Source organism: Miscanthus floridulus, chromosome 1, assembly GCF_019320115.1.
Source record: "Miscanthus floridulus cultivar M001 chromosome 1, ASM1932011v1, whole genome shotgun sequence".
Taxonomy (NCBI): domain Eukaryota; kingdom Viridiplantae; phylum Streptophyta; class Magnoliopsida; order Poales; family Poaceae; genus Miscanthus; species Miscanthus floridulus.
The window spans coordinates 67811973-67823399 of NC_089580.1; the positions used below are offsets into that span (position 1 = coordinate 67811973).

General features: G+C 49.1%; 1 long non-coding RNA gene across 4 annotated transcripts; it reads right to left on the reverse strand.

The window, feature by feature from the left end:
- Window positions 1-364: 364 nt before the first annotated feature.
- LOC136486294 (uncharacterized) lies at window positions 365-3296 on the reverse strand. 4 transcript variants are annotated; one of them, XR_010766764.1, is made up of 6 exons: window positions 3050-3296; window positions 2428-2571; window positions 1940-2024; window positions 1704-1817; window positions 905-974; window positions 365-509 (listed from the first exon to the last, which is right to left on the reverse strand). It is a non-coding gene; the product is annotated as an uncharacterized lncRNA (long non-coding RNA). The 4 variants fall into 4 exon arrangements; XR_010766762.1 differs by having other exon boundaries at window positions 2658-3296; XR_010766761.1 differs by having other exon boundaries at window positions 2428-3296.
- Window positions 3297-11427: the final 8131 nt, after the last annotated feature.

Below are 11427 nucleotides of genomic sequence, written 5' to 3' on the forward strand. Positions count from 1 at the left end.
ATATAACGACCTTCACAAATTGTACCTTGTGATGATAATATGAAAAACCGTCACAAAATGTGATGACCTTCTATGACGGTTTTGTTTTGTTGTCATATATTACTGTCATTTAATGACGACTATAACTGTCACATATTGGTTGGTCAACTTGTCACCTAATACGCCAACCGTCACAAATTGTATCCTAGGAACCCTGATTTAGACAACTTATTGTGACGATAGGACAGATTTTGTGACATTTACATTGTGACGAATGTGGCATTGCCATATGTATTAATTCAATGACAAATGTCACAGATGTTTCTAGCATTCTCATCACAGCTCATACATATTAGCCAAGCCATCATCCACACATTCCAGAGCATAAGGCAGAAGACACAATTGCTTGCAAGTTCAAACATCACACTAGTTCCAAGTTTCATCACACAAGTTCAAACATACAAACAGATGCTTGCTTGGTTTGCTTCAAGTGAGGCCTGATGAGCAAGAATCTGTGCTTCCAACTGTTCCTGCTTTAGATGAAGGAAAATATGAATCCTATTAGATGTGGACATAGCTGTTACTCAACCAAATTTAAAATCACTAAGTATTATAGAGCAACAAACTGAATCATCTATTACTTATGAACTGGTGGAAAACAATTTCATTGTCTAAATTTAAAATGGCTAAGTATTATAGAGCAACAAACCCAATCATCTATTACTTATCAATTATCATGTACAGGTTTAGTTAGAGAATAGTTAATAGCAGCCAATGCACATAAGCACTTAGATAACTTGGAGTTCAGAGAAATAAAAATAAGCAAGTCCAGGTTCAATACAGTAAGTAAGGACAGGTTTCATAAAAAAATTTGTATTGTAACCATAAAGTTGCAACAGGGAAGGGGATATGATTCATAGTCTACCTTCTTTTCTTCATAGGCTTGATTTTAATGATGCCCTCAAAGAAACTTTCCTGACAACTTATTAGTCATCCTGCTCAATGATCAAAGAGATATGACAAGCATGAGGACTTATTGTAAGTAGTAAAACTGACAAGAAAGTTTACTGCATGAGAACTTTGTAAGTTTACGGACAAGAAAATTAGGACCATTTTTAGGTAGCAAATTGAGTTATCAGTACTAATTCTAGGGCAGAGTAAAGCAACAGATTAATGAGAGATATATCATGGCTTGAACTATCTAGTTCACTAAAAATGCATGACGGTTCCGTGTTCAACACTACATTCACTAAAAATAGGTCGAACTTGAGTTGTCACAATTAATTTGTTTTGAGGTACTCCATCAACACTAAAAATGTGGCTGCTTGTGCTGTTAGCAGGTTGCTGGATGATAATCATGCCAGCTTAGTAATAATAAGATAATGGAATGCAATTTTAAAGTTCATACCACTACACCACAGCCCACTCAATCAAACATATTCTCCTCTGATTTCTTTTTTATAAAGAACATGACATTTGTGCATCTCGGTCAGCACAAAGACAATGCATTGTTTTTAAGAAAGTTTCCAATAGTTCCAAGGCTGACAGCATTTATAGTGCCACTGGAAAATGTAGTTGAAAACAAAAGCAACAAAATATAAACCATATTAATGGATAGAAAATTACATAGTGTCCATTTCGCTTCAGTACAATTAGGTTATAAGTTATATGGGTCACGTATACTGATTTAGAGCAGTAAAAAATACCAAGATAAGCTTGACAACCTTGTAGCAGCTGTCATCTACTACAATCCTTCCTGTCTTTAGCAGTAATGGTCTCTTCAGCTGCTACAAAATAACTGTATGGATCGACTACTCCACAAAAGGTCTTGCAGGTTGCTGAAATGCAAGGCTAACACTATCAATGACACTATACCACCAAACTCAGGTTTAGCAATAGTTAACAAAACAAGACCAATCTATCAAGAGATGGCAATAATTAAGAACGACAAGCAACTTGCCTGGCAGACGTCGCTTGCAGCATTGATCTAATCAGGGAGAGCTTGCATGTGCCTATATGGCTTTCTAGGAGAGTTGCCGGGATGTCTGTCAGATATCCATTCACACTTGCATCAGATAGGGCAAACAGGATGAGGAGCAAGATCAATACATCATAGCTGCTTCGCAAACATTTGTATACTGTGATGAAGTTTCACCATAATATGCATGGCTCGTTAGATAACAAAAAACTGAGATACTCATGTCAAACATGTATCAACCTTTAAAGACAAGCAACATAATAACGATCTAAAACATAATTTTTTTAGAGACCAAACATTTCATATTTTGGCAAATAGAAACATCATGTGTCAGACGCATTTCATCAAACATATAGTGCCGTACTACCGTTCCTGCCATGGGGGGCTTCAACTGCATTTGGCATCTTGTCAGAAAAAAAAATCTGGATTTGGCAACAGACAAAACGATTACGCAGACTACTAAAAGTTACCTCCCAAGCAAGAATCGCAGGTAGGCAAAGGGATGTGGTGCTTGGAGCTGGAGGGACACTGCTTGGCTTTGAGGTTGATGCAGACCATCCCCTACCGACTAGAGGGCTGGAGGACTGCCTCACCATGTCACATATTACTCTGAACTGTGTAGATGAACATAACAGCTACATGAACTGCCGTAGGGACCAAACCAGGCAAACAAAGAAAAAATAACAGTAGTTCTCTGAACCTGAAAGTTGAACAAGCTACTACAGTTTAACTTTGAACACACGTCCTCATGGAGCTCCAAAAATAAACTTGTAGGTTGAAAGATAATTGCGCTGCTGAAAGAGAAGCCCACCAGAAATAGCTACTAGAGAAAATCCAAACAAAAAGCACACAACTCAAGCTGTGCACTGGACAAACACGACGCCTACTGCGGCACCGACCTCCTGCGCCATCCCTGCCACTATCGCTGAACTGGTACACCATGGATCTGGCCTCTCTACCATGGCGCCTAACGGATCTGGCGTCCCCATTGACCAGGCGAAGCCATCAAGATCCAGGCCATTGCAGCTCAGATCCGAATAGAAATAGACAAGGGATTGGGTATTTTCACACAGGACGAAGGGAGTGATGGACCTCTGGTGATGCTCGGCGTCCCGCTCAGTAGGAAGAGGAGGGGCGGCGCCAGCCCCAGTCATCATGACGCGGATGGCCCGGTGGTGGCGGCAGCATGGGTCGGGCGGCGTGGTGCTTGGGGGCCGGCGACGTACATGGGAGGCTGAGGCACGGACGGCGCGGCTAGAAGGGGCGACGCCGGTAGCGGCCCTACCAGAGGAGAGAGTAGGCGGGAGCAGGGGGAGGCGGGCGGCGTCACGAGAGAAGGGACCGGGAGAGAGAGAGAGCCAGGGTTTGAGAAGAAACCCATGGATCTCAACCGTCGGATCGAGAGATGGACGGCTGATGGCAACTGAGGCCGTAGCTGGGCCTGTGGGAGGTATTGGCCCAAGTTGTTTTTTTTCTTTTCTTTTGATAATAAATAATTTTTGGGATAGTATTTTTAGATACTAAATGAATTTAAATGAAAAAGTCATCACTAGCAAAGTTATAGAAATCATCGAGATCTATGACTTCTATTTTGGTCATTTCCCCATCCGACTTTGTTTAAAGAATTTAAATTTTAAATTTCAAAAGACGATAACTTTGAACATAATTTGGGGGTAATAAATGTTTTCAAATGGAAAAAATATCTACAACAAAGTTGTATAACGCATCGAGATCTACCACTTTTGTTTTGGTCTTTTTTCCATATAACTTTGTTTGGACAGTTTAAATTTTGAATTTTAAAATATTAGAACTTCGAACAAAATTTTGGGGTACGAAGTAATTTCAAATGAAAAAGTCATCAACAACAAAGTTGTAGAACTGATCAAGATCTACAACTTTTATTTTGGTCATTTGTTCATCCGACAAAGTGATAGTACCATTGTTCACAAATTTCACATATCTCTCTTATAGTTTCATAAACTATAAGAGAGATATGTGAAATTTATGAACAATGTTACTATCACTTTGTCAGACGAAGAAATAACCAAAATAAAAGTTGTAGATCTTGATGAGTTCTACAACTTTTATGTTCATCATCTTTTCAGCTGAAATGATTTACTACTTCAAAACGTTGTTTGAAGTTGCTATTTTTTGAAATTCAAAATTTGAATTGATAGAACAAAGTCACATGAAAAAATGATAAAAATAATAGTTGTAAGAACACAATAAATTGATAGAGCATGATTTTAGAAAATTTTAGAAAAAAAGATCTTTAAATTTGAAGTTAGTATGAGGGAGAAAGACTAGTTACAAGTTTTAACCAGAGATTAAAAAGAAAAACTGCGCTTGTTCATATGATTTGTGAGAACTTCGGTATATAAGAACTTCGAACAGAATTTTGGGAGAGTAAATGATTTCAAATGAAAAAGTTATAAACAATAAAGTTGTAGATCTCATTGAGACCTACAATTTTGATATTGGTCATTTCTTCATCCAAATTTGTTTGGGTAATTTTAAATTTGAGTTTCAAAATTTGATAAATTCGAATAGAATTTTGACATAGTAAAATGATTTCAAATGAAAAAGTGAGCAACAACAAAGTTGTACAACTCATTGAGATCTAAAACTTTGGTGTTGGTCATTTCTTCATACGAATTTGTTTGAACAATTTAAAGCTCTTGAATTTGAACTCAAAATGGATTTACAAATTAAAAAGAAAAAAAGAAAGGAAAAAGAAAAAACATCTCTCAGCCCTACTCTTTTGGGGCACAGCCTGTCTCCCTGGGCCGAGGCCTAGCTCTGAGCCCAACGTTGCCCACGCCTTATCCCTCTCCCGCGTTGGGCCGAGGCCTAGCTCTGAGCCCAACGTTGCCCACGCCTTATCCCTCTCCCACGTTGGGCTATCATGTTTGAAATAACAAACAGTGATGCTCCATAGCCGTCACATAAAAATAGCACATATCGTCATAAAAATGCCACCGTCAACCGCCTCCTGGCGACTTACATTTTGTGACGACACTTGGTACCTTTATGTGACAAAACAAAGAGTATCGTCATAAATAGTTCTGGCTCTCCTGATTTTATGACGCTACAAACTTTTGCATCGTATTATGATACATTATATGACAAAAATTTGCCCCGTCATGAGGATTTTTGTCATAGAAAGAAGGATTTCTTGTAGTGTTTGCAGCATCTCCCACTCGTTCTTTGGTCATATGCTGACCTCGTGAGTGTTGTCTTTAGCCAGAAGCGTCAGGCGGAAGCGCCTGCCCTGGCGCCACGTAAGGCGCTCAAGGTGAGCACCAGCTCCACCGCCCGATGGGTGGTGGAGGCGCATGCCACCATATAGTGTGGCGCAGCGTTGGCCAGGGCCAACCCGAAGGAGCCGATCGCCCAAGGGGAGGCTACCGAGGCAGCCACAAAGCAGGCGGGGGAGGGGACGCCTATGCCCCGTGAGGTCGAGGCCCTCAAGTCAGGTGAAGCCGAGGTGGCTTCAGTCGCTGAGGCCACCGAGGGCGAGGCCAAGGCCCTTAGGACCTCCGAGGCCGAGGTGGCAGAGGCCGGGGCTTCCAGGGCTTCCGAAGCCGAGGTGGCGGACGTCGGGGCTCCTAGGACCACCGAGGCCAAGGTGGCAGAGGCCGGCTTGGGTGCGGCGGAGCCAGCGGCCTAGGATGCGGAGACGGAGGCGGGGCAAGCTTCAGTACCGCCCCTGGTCCAAGACCCGCCGCCGTCATAGGAGAACGCCTAGGATGTGGAGGTTCATTCAATTTCTTCCGACGATACTTCCCGGGGGAGGGAGGCGGCGGACGCCGAGGCGGCCAGCACCGCGGAGCAGCCAGCTCTGACCTCTAGCGAGGGGAGCTCGGCCCTCGTTCGGGTACAACCCGAGCCCCGCGGGTGGGATAGCCCGCGTGTCTTGTGGCAGAGCTAGGACGACCCTGAGGGGGAGCCTCTGTTCGCCCTCGAGGACGCGGCCGAGGGGGGGGGGCGCTGGGACTCCTTCGAGCAATTCCGCCGTCTAGCGGAGCAGTCACTGCGGATAGCGCTGTCTGTCGTGACTGACGACCTGCCCGACGTTGCCTAGGTATGCGCTTTCCTTTCTTGTGTTGTGTCGTCTTTTTCTTGAGTTTTCTCACAGTGCTTGATGTTTGTTCTGCCTATCCAGGAGCTCGAGGCTCGGTCCCTCGGGAAGTCAATGTTCCTCCGGCAGGAGAGGGATGTCTGGGACCAGCTCCGGCAGCAGAAGGACCTGCTCGCCAATGCTAATGAGCTTTTGTTGGCACGGAGCGCGGAGGTGGAGGACCTTCGCTTTTGCTGTGCTGACATGAAGGCCGAGGAGGCCACGGCTCGGGAGCAGGCCACCCCTTTGGCGGCGCGGATCAAGGAGCTGGAGGAGGAGCTGACCCGGGTGGCCGGCGAGCGGGACACCTTCAGGTCCTGGGCTGAAGAAGCGGCGGCCTCTGCCAAGGCCATCGCTGGGCAGCTGGGGACAGAGCAGGGCGTGCACCTACTGACGAAAGGTGCCCTGGCGGAGGCTGTCAAGGTGGCCGAGGCCTCCCGGGTCGAGGCCTTAGCTTGGAAGGAAAAGGCCGAGGGTGAGTCCTGTTGAGCCGCGCCTCTTGTTTTATTTGTTTTTCTTGCGTTTGACCCCTAACTAGCCGATGTGACGTAGAGCTGGAGAGGGAGGCTTCCAGGGCGGCCGAGGCCGGTTGAGGTCCAAAACTGGAGGGAGAAAGCCGAGGGTGAGTCTCGTAGGCTTGTGCCCCTATTTGGCTTGTTTTCTTTCGTGCTTAACCCCGTCCCGCTTGTCTTGGCGTAGGGTTGGAGAAGGAGGTCTCCCGGGCAGCTGAGGCCTCTGTCATAGTGCAGGCGGTGCTCGAGGCCAAGATCCGGGAGCACAACGTGTTGCGGAGCGCCGCTCGTACCACCTACGAGGCCCTGGAGGCCGAGGGGGTCGAGTCGGGTAGCTCTCTCGGGAGTCGCTTGATTGCGTTGAGCGGCCGAGTCCACGAGCGGCTCTGGGGGGCGCTGCATACGGGCGTCCAGCGCGCCCTGGCCATCGTCTCCTCGCACTATGCCAGCATCGACCTCGAGGCTGTCAGTGACGGTTACGTCGTGGCTGAGGATGATGAGAAGGCCGAGGAGGATGTCATGAAGCTGGTGGAGGCGGCTGAGGCCCCTGGCACGGCACTGGCCAGGTTGTTCGAAGAGGAGGTGGTTCCTCCTACGCCGACCGCCGACGCTGGCGACCCAGAGTTTTGACCTGGGCCAAAGGGGCCATGTAAATAGATTAGGACTTACATCATTGTGCCATGACACTTGTGGCCGTCAAGGCCTTTTATAGTACTCGTGTGTATATGCTTTTTAATCATTTTTATTGTATTTCCGAGCCTCTGTCCTCTGTCTCGTCTTTGAACATATCTCTTGCAAAAAACTTCCTCGGAGCCTAAGCTGCCCTTTGGGCAAAAGGTGGTTACGGAGTTGCCATAGCCTAGAGGCGTAGGCCGTCTCGTGGCTCGGCCAGCCTTTTGGCCCTGAGACAGACTTTTGGTCCTTAGGTTTTTTACAATCGATTTGTTAGAGACATGAGAGAGTCTGGCATAGAAATTTTTTTGAAAGAACGACTAAAAATGGTGTCTAGGACTTAGGGGGGGTCCCCCCTTTTAGCCCCCGAGGAAGGCTTGGTTCTGCAGAGGCAGAGTCGAGTCTTGTTCGAGCCCCGCGGTGGGCACCTCTGCAGAGGTAGAGCCGAGTCTCCCTTATAGCGTTATCGTAACGCCGATCCCCCATCGATAGGCTCGGGGGGTTTCTCAAAAAATTAGAACAACTAAAGAACGCTTCTTTATTATATTTCAAGAAACAATGTATAGAATGCTTGGGAATTTAAGGGTAGAAATGATGTTGATGTTCTACGTTCCAAGCATTGGTGAGGATTTCACCCTTCTCATTGGCTAGCTTGTAGGTCCTAGGCTTTAGCACTTGGGCGATGATGTACGACCCTTCCCAAGGCGGGGTCAGCTTGTGGCGGCCCTTATTGCTCTGCCTCAGTCTCAGCACCAGGTCGCCCACTTTCAGGTCTCGGCTTCAAATGCGCCGGGCTTGATAGCATCATAGGGCTTGCTGGTACTTGGTTGAGTGTAGCAGCGCGACGTCTCGGGCTTCCTCCAGTTGGTCGAGGGCATCCTCACGGGCAGTGCGGTTGCTTTGCTCGTTGTAGGCCTGTAGCCTTAGGGAACCGTACTCCAAGTCAGTGGGGAGGATGGCCTTGGCTCCATAGACCAGGAAGAACGGTGTGAACCCCGTGGCTTGGCTCGGAGTGTTCCTCAGGCTCCAGATGACCGACGGGAGTTTGTCAAGCCATTTCTTGCCAAATTTCTTCAACTGGGTGTATATTCTTGGCTTGAGACCTTGTAGGATCATGCTGTTGGCACGTTCTACTTGGCCGTTTGTCCTAGGGTGTCCTACGCCTGACTAGGCCACACGGATGTGGTGGTCGTCGCAGAACGTCTGGAACTTGTGGCCGGTGAATTGTGTCCCATTGTCAGTGATGATGGTGTTTGGAACCTCAAACCTGTGGATGATATCAGTGAAGAACAACACCGCTTGCTCGGATTTGATTTGAGTGATCGGACGAGCCTTGATCCACTTGGAGAACTTGACAATAGCTACCAGCAAATGGGTATAGCCCCCGGGGGCCTTCTGCAGAGGCCCAACCATGTCTAGCCCCCACACGGTGAATGGCCATGTAATGGGGATGGTTTGGAGGGCTTGGGCCGGGAGGTGTGTCTGCCGCGCATAGTACTGGCATCCCTCGCAGGAGCGTACCAGCTTGGTGGCGTCAGTAACCGCCGTTGGCTAGTAGAACCCTTGGCGGAAGGCGTTTCTGATGAGCGTCCGAGGTGCTGCATGGTGCCCGCAGGCTCCCGCGTGCAAGTCCCAAAGTAGGGTTTGGCCTGCCTCGGAGGTGATGCACTGTTGGAGGATGCCAGATGGGCTTCGCCTGTACAACTCGCCGTTGCTGAGGACGTAAGTTTTGGCTCATCGCGCAAGCCGTCGGGCTTTGGTCCTTTCTGTGGGAAGCTCTCCTCGAACGAGGCAATCAAGGAACAAGACTCGCCAGTCCGTGCCCCGGTCGGCCTCGGGAGGCTCCGCATTGATTTCCATGGACTCAGGCTCGGCCGCAGGGGTCTCGGTGACAGAGGGGGCCTCGGGCCCTACGGTGGGCTCGACCGGTGGGCCCTCTTCTGCCGCCGAGGCATAGTCGATGGAAGGCTTGTGGAGGTCTCTGGCGAAGATGTTTGGGGGGACCGGGGCCCATGCCGACGCCATCTTTGCCAGTTCGTCCGCGGCCTCGTTGAATTTTCGCGCAATGTGGTTGAGTTCGAGGCTGTCAAACTTATCTTCTAGGCGACATACCAACTTGCAGTACGCCTCCATTTTGGGGTCATGGTAGTTCGATTGCTTCATCACTTGATCGACGACGAGCTGCGAATCGCCCCGTATGTTGAGACGCCATACTCCAAGTTCGATGGCGATCTGCAAGCCGTTGATGAGGGCTTCGTACTCGGCTACGTTGTTGGAGGCGGCGAAGTAGAGCCGGATCATGCAGCGCATGTGCACTCCAAGGGGTGAGATGAAGAGTAGACCCGCGCCTGCCCTGGTCTTCCTCAGGGACCCGTCAAAGTTCATGGTCCAGCATTCCACCTAGACTTGAGCAGGTGGTAGTTGGGTGTCGGTCCACTCAGCCACAAAATCGGCCAAGACCTGAGATTTAATTGCTTTCCAAGGCACAAAAGACAGGGCTTCCCCCATGAGTTCGACGGCCCACTTGGCTATTCTACCCGAGGCCTCCCGGTTCTAGATTATCTCTCCTAGAGGGAAAGACGACACCACGGTCACCGGGTGGGACTCGAAGTAGTGACGCAGCTTGCGTCAAACCAAGACTATGGCGTAGACCAGCTTCTGGATGTGGGGGTAGCATGTCTTAGTCTCAGAGAGCACCTCGCTGATGAAGTAAACAGGTCGTTGGACAGGTAGAGCATGCCCCTCTTCCTACCTCTCGGCCACTACGGCCGCACTGACCACTTGGGTCATTGCGGCGACGTAGAGTAAGAGGGCCTCGCCCTTGGTCGACGACACTAGGATGGGAGGATTGGTGAGCAGTGCCTTGAGCTTGGTGAGGGCTTCTTCGGCCTCGGGGGTCTAAGAAAAGCGTTCGGATTTCCTCAAGAGGCGGTATAGAGGCAAGCCTTTTTCACCAAGGCGCGAGATGAAGCGGCTCAGGGTCGCAAGGCATCCCATAACCCTCTACACTCCCTTTAGGTCTCGGATTGGTCCCATGTTGGTCACGGTCGAGACCTTCTCTGGGTTGGCCTCGATGCCGCGCTTCGAGACTATGAATCCCAAGAGCATGCCTCGGGGGACCCCGAAGACACACTTCTCAGGGTTGAGCTTGATGCCCTTCTCTCTGAGGCATTTGAAGGCTATCTCCAAGTCATTAACGAGATCACTGGCCTTCCTGGACTTGACCACGATGTCATCCACGTAGGCCTCGACGGTTCGCCCGATGTGCTCGCCAAAGACCTGGGTCATGCACCGCTGGTATGTGGCCCCTGCGTTTCTGAGGCCGAATGGCATAGTCACATAGCAGTACATGCCAAATGGGGTGATGAAAGAAGTCGCGAGCTGGTCGGATTCTTTCATCTTGATTTGATGGTAACCGGAATACGCATCAAGGAAAGATAGGGTTTCGCATCCCATAGTGGAGTCAATGATTTGGTTGATTCGAGGTAACGGGAATGGGACTTTTGGACATGCTTTATTCAAACCGGTGTAGTCTACACACATCCTCCACTTCCCATTTTTCTTCTTAACTAATACAGGATTATCTAACCACTCTAGATGGGACACTTCCTTGATGAATCCGGCCGCCAAAAGCTTCTGCACCTCCTCGTCGATGGCCCTGCGCTTTTCCTCATCGAATCGGCGTAGGCGCTGCTTCACCGGTCAGGAGCCGGCCTGGATGTCTAAGGCATGCTCGGCGACCTCCCTCGGTATGCCCGGCATGTCCGAGGGACTCCACACGAATATATCGATATTCACATGGAGAAAGTCGACGAGCACGGCTTCCTATTTGCTGTCGAGGGTGGCGCTGATCCTCAGTGCTCGGTCGTTGGAGCAGGTGAGGTCGACCGGGACGAGCTTGACAGCCTTTGTGGGCTTGAAAGTCCTGGCACGACGCTTGGAATCGGGCGCCTCTCTACCAAGTCGGTCGAGGTTGATGATGAGGGTCTCGGCCTCCACGAGAGCCTCGGTGTACTTGATGCATTCGATGTCGTAGTCGTATGCATGCTCGTACGTGGACTCGACAGTGATGACGCCATTGGGGCCTGGCATCTTGAGCTTGAGGTAGGTGTAGTTGGGGATCGCCATGAACTTGGCGTAGCACGGGTGCCCTAGGATGGCATGAT